At 41.2% G+C, this 5,327-nt stretch overlaps 1 long non-coding RNA gene across 1 annotated transcript; it reads right to left on the bottom strand.

Moving 5' to 3' along the window:
* Nucleotides 1–913: 913 nt before the first annotated feature.
* Nucleotides 914–4,445, bottom strand: LOC107079082 (uncharacterized). Its single transcript, XR_001480066.2, has 3 exons — nt 4,271–4,445; nt 1,439–1,557; nt 914–1,236 (listed from the first exon to the last, which is right to left on the bottom strand). It is a non-coding gene; the product is annotated as an uncharacterized lncRNA (long non-coding RNA).
* Between the last annotated feature and the right edge of the window lie 882 nt (nt 4,446–5,327).

Genomic DNA, 5,327 nt, shown 5'->3' with positions numbered 1-5,327 from the left:
TGTTTTAACAGGTGACATGTTCTTAGGCCATGATATGCAGCTGCGTCAGCACAGAGGTTGGATATTCCTCTCTGGCAATGGGAAATGGCATTTATCCTGTAAAGCACTGCATACAAGCACAGGCAAGTGCAGGCGTCAGCAGCCGATTTGGTAACTGGTATTTAAATGATCTGAGCTATCAGCTTGATCTGGAAGTATCTTTTGTCAGCCACTCATCACCTTTTGTGACCTGTTTCCAGTCCTAAATATATGACACACTTTATCGGCTGCCGACTTTCCCCTCTCTCTCACATCTGAAGAAGGCTCCACAGCTGAAATGCTGTGTTTCTTTTCTTCTCTTTTCAGCATGGAATAAACTTTTACTTGTTCCTAAATATATGACCTCTCCATGTCTGCTTCAGCTCAGGTGCCGTAATTCACAATGTGTCCTAAAGAGGTCCCCTTGATTCACTGATCGACGCCTTTCAGTATTGTATATTATTTTTATACTAGTGTCGCATTGTCCCATAGTTTCCTGCATTCAAGACTAAAGAAATGTAGTCGCTTTAACCATGTGTATAATATTCCCTTAAGGAAAGAGCCAGTCTTTAAATTCACATGAGCTCTGAGAAACGGTGTGGTGGCTCTGTGGCTAAGGATCTGCTCCTGTGACAGGAAGGTTGCTGGTTTGTATCCTGTGGCTGGCAGAGGAATCCTACTCTGTTGGGCCCCTGAGCAAGGCCCTTAACCCCAGCTGCTCCAGGGGTGCTGCATAAATATTTGACCCTTCGCTCTGACCCCAAGCTTCTCTCCCTGTCTGTGTGTCTCATGGAGAGCAAGCTGGGGTATGTGCAAAGACAAGTTCCTAATACAAGAAATCCTATATGGCCAATAAAGTGATCTTATCTCTTATAAATGTTACTTGGAGAGCATAATTTAACACCATATTATAAATGGGATCCTGGTTCATTATATAATCTTAACATAACTTCCCTTGATTCAAACTCTGTCCTTTTCTCTCTATACCATAACATCTCGATGGCCTTTTACAGCACTTCCCCACATTGTCTCGAAGAGGACACTGTTGATTCCTCATCATTACTGAAGTACAGGAAGGACGTGTGCCCTCCATCAAAGAGCAGGCTGATCTCGGAGAGGTAATTGGTGATGTCTGGAGATGACACTGAATGTTTCACAGGACCACTAGAGTCTGGAGGAAACCATGGTACTTAGAGTAAGCAAGTAAGCAGGAGCAGTCTAAAAAAAAGTAGAAAAAAAATGTGGTTTTTAAAGAGCCCATGATGCTTCTTTCATGCTAAAGAGTTCATCCGCTAACAGTGAACCGTTCAGGAGTACACAACAAAAGCATTGTGGCAAGGCATTTTTAACTGTAAAAAACTGTTGTAATTTAACGTGGCTCTGTACATATTTTTCACTTTTTCCATATGGAAATGCATACCTGTTTACACAGTGATTGGCTCCTCTTGTGCCACAGAGGCGTTAGAGAGAGATGGGCTCTATGAGGGCTGGCCCAGAAACAGCGCTTTGCCTTCAGAAAGCCTGCATCAAGTATCAGGGCTTTAAAGAAACAGAAAAAAATCAAATGAGCCAGAAAGGCTTTATCTGTTCCGCTTTTCACGTCAGGCAGGTTGCTGAGATTTTTCAGAATTTTTTTTATGATTAATACATTTACAGATACAGTACATCCAGCTGCTTGTCTCGAGATGTCTGGGAACAGACCCCAGTAAACACTGGGCAGCCGAACACACCGTTCTGGATATACACCACGCTCCACTGCGTCCTGCAGGCACATGCATAAAACATGAGGGATTGACAACTTAACTACCACTCCCACGTCTCATACACGTCCATGTCTCAGACAGCACACTGGGGGAGAGTCACGGAGCTGAACTGGGAGACCAACATGGAAAGACAGGACCCTTAGTCCAGAATTAATATTACTGTGGTTCAGTTTTGTTGCTGATGTTATTATTTGTTTGCTGTTGTTTTGTTGCTGTTGTTACTTTTCTTGATTCATATTGTGTGCATCATAAGTAGCACTAAAGATGGAGAATCCCCTTTCAAGACACAGCTGAAGTTCAGATATATTTCTGTATTGTCTTTGAAATGCGTGTTAATGAAACTATGGAACTGGAATTTTTAGAGGCAGCTAGCAGATTTAAAACGATTTAACAGAACTGCTGAGAGGGAATATCTATTCATAAAAAATCTATGTATCAACAGAGCTGTAAATACCATACCATAGCTAATATTTGTCTCATCAAGAAAGTTTGAGAAATGTTTTTGATATCTGGCAAGTGTTTAAGTTTGTAGATTTCAACATTTTAGAAAACGTTTTATAAACTGAGGTTAAAAATGAAATCAAAATGAAAATTAGTCTTAATTAACCATCAAACTACATCAACGCCATCAAACAACATCAAAGCTATTATCAGTTAGATTTCTAAAATTTTAGACGTGTTAAATTTGCAGTTGCAGCAGGTATTGATAGATTTGTTAATTCAGTATTCAATTCAATATTCTAAAAGTATATATGTATATATTTTAAACAAATTACAATTTAACCCTCAGTCCTAACTCTAACCAATATTTAACAGTTTAATTTTCAAAGTAATTTCTCAGATTATTAACCTCTCAGACCAGTGCACTTTCAGAACAAAGAGTGGTCTTCTTTCACGTGTTCAGTCTCACTCTCTAAAATGGTTGTGTTTGCTTTTCCTGCTGTGAAATGATCCAGAGGCATTAATCGTCACCTCGGCACCAAAGTCTTTCAGGCTGTTTTTACAACAGACAGAGCTGGCCGTAGTAACCAGAGTTCCATTGTGAAATGTGCTTTGGCTGAGAGTGAATTTTACATGAGTTTGCCTGAATCACCCACATGACTCCACTGTGTGTTTTGAGTTTTGGTTAGTTTTAGTGTCTCAAGAGATACTGTAGTCTGACGGTTCACTCCCACTTATTTTTAACCTGCTGTTCGGAGGCATGATTGATTAATATGAACAGCACGCTGCTCACCCTGTGTTCATAACATCAGAGAGCAAAGGGTTGGTAAACAGAAATCTGTCTCTGCCTTACACTAGACACACTGTCTATAGTGAAATTCATTAACAGAGGCCTTTCCTTTTCAGTTTCCTGTCTCTCAATGGATTTTGAACTGATATAGTTTCTTAATTGATCTGAAAAGTTCAAGTATTTCTGCTCAGTTTGTTTAATACCTTTTAAAAGCTGATGAATGTAGGCAGTAACAGAGTTATTACCTCAATATAAATTTGAAATATTTCAAAAGAGGATGACTATTTTCTACTCAAAGTTTAAAATATTAAATTTTGGCTGCTTTCCTCATTAATAAAGATTGCTGTTTGGAAAGTGGTCGGATTAATGACAATTGATCTCTGGGATCATAAGGAAAGAATGAGCACTGAAAAGGCACTCTGACCTCTGGTCATGAGCAAAATGTGTTTTCCGTGTATTCCTGGGAACTGTATGGAAAGCAAGAGTGCAGATCTATTCCATCATGTGAGTATAAATTAAAACTGAGAGCACAAGCATTGGAACTTTCTGGAATTGAGGGTTTCTAGGATTTTACAAACAAAAATTTCAGCCAAGAATGATTTCATATTTCCTCCTTTCATTTAGATCAGTTGAGCACCCAGCCCCTCCTACTCCACATACACCAAAGCAGTCAAACAGATGTACTCACACACACACAACCTTTCCTCCTCACCTGAGCCAACACTGAACGCAACATGGATACGGGGCATTGCAGAACACACACAGGACATGAATAAGAGATAATGCTGTCTCGTTGATAACCCTAGTTATGCTGGGTGCATTCTGTCTTTCTCCAGGAAGCTGGAGGTGGGGGTCAGGGGGCAACTCAGAGAGAAACATCTGCAGGCCGTGATAAAACGACAGCTTCCTAACATTTCGGCAGTGGAAGTCCTGGCCAGGAAGCAAGCTCCGGGAAGAGCTGAACGCACACATACTGCACACACGCCTCGGCGCTCCTTGTTAGCTTGAGGACAGCTGGGCACGTCCTCGTTAGACACCTTTGTAAGCAGAGGCAAGGCTTGTCTTCGCACTCTTGGCTGGCTGGTGCAAGAATACAAACAGTCGAGGTGAAATCACTTACAATCCTTTCTGCCTGTCCTTCTCAAAGATGCGTGGGAAGAGTGGTCCCACAAATATTTGCAGGAACAACCCTTTAGCTTACAGGAATTGATTTCTTTAAATGAATCAATGTACACAAGAGCGGAGCTCATTTCCTCACCTGCGTTTCAAGTCTGTCTGCGTCCGCAGGTTTTGTGGGGAATTCCATCTGCTCTCGGTGTCATTTCACCTGAGGCAAGGCACAAGACCGAGACTGAGACTGGACCTTCTCCTTTGTTCAGCCGGTGGTGGAAACAAACCCAGCTTCCTGTGAGACCCGGGCTTCCCAGAACCCACTCCAGTCTGTTCAGATCAGCCCTGGACATCAGCTGCTGTCATTCCTTTCAGGAAAACAGAAATAGATTATCTGGAAGAAATTCATTCTCCCCTTGCCCTGACTTGTTTGTGATTCATTAAATTCAAAGCAAAAAGAAGAATGGGTGATGTGAACTTGCAGTTACCATTAAGTGTGTGTGTGCGTGACAGAAGGGTTGTCTTGACTCAAACTCACATTTGCTCCTGACTGAAAAATGAACTTCAGGGCCTTAGGGTCCTGCCTGGCTGAAGAAACTGCTAGATTAATAATATCACTACACAATCAGTCCCAAGTGCCATCCGACTTTAATACTCCTCCCGGCTATGGCACTAAAGAAAATCAATGCAATGAAATACTTTTTTCAAGAACATAAGAAAGATTGCGAACGCGAGGAGGCCATTTGGCCCGTGTAGCTTGTCTGAGTGCTAGTTTTTCATGAATCAGGCGTACATAATAAACCTTTTCTTTGGTACAAACCATAACCTGATTGTGAAGCAGAAAAGAAAAACAACAGCAGAAGGAGCAATTCTGAAATAATGTAATTTCTAAAACATTCTGTGGTCTGATCTGTTAACTTGAAAGCTACTTTTCTTGGCCCACTGCCTAAAGTGCACAGCATTTCAACTATAAACAAATCAAGCCATGCTAAAAGAATGCACAGAGATTAGCATCACACTTTTTCTTGTAGTAGTAGGAAGCAGAAAAGGAAAAAAATGGACAGTGGGTTCAGGAGGCTAGTTCCAGAGCAGTTTGGTTTACTTACAAAGAAACATTAGTTCCAGTTAACTCTACCAGACAGACCAAACAGATTGCAAAATGGATTTGTCCTGGTACATTACAAACACTCAGGATAGTGCAGAAG

Source organism: Lepisosteus oculatus, chromosome 13 (genome assembly GCF_040954835.1).
Source record: "Lepisosteus oculatus isolate fLepOcu1 chromosome 13, fLepOcu1.hap2, whole genome shotgun sequence".
Taxonomy (NCBI): domain Eukaryota; kingdom Metazoa; phylum Chordata; class Actinopteri; order Semionotiformes; family Lepisosteidae; genus Lepisosteus; species Lepisosteus oculatus.
The sequence above is the reverse complement of the archived record's forward strand: the minus strand, read 5'-3'. Positions and strand labels throughout refer to the sequence as shown.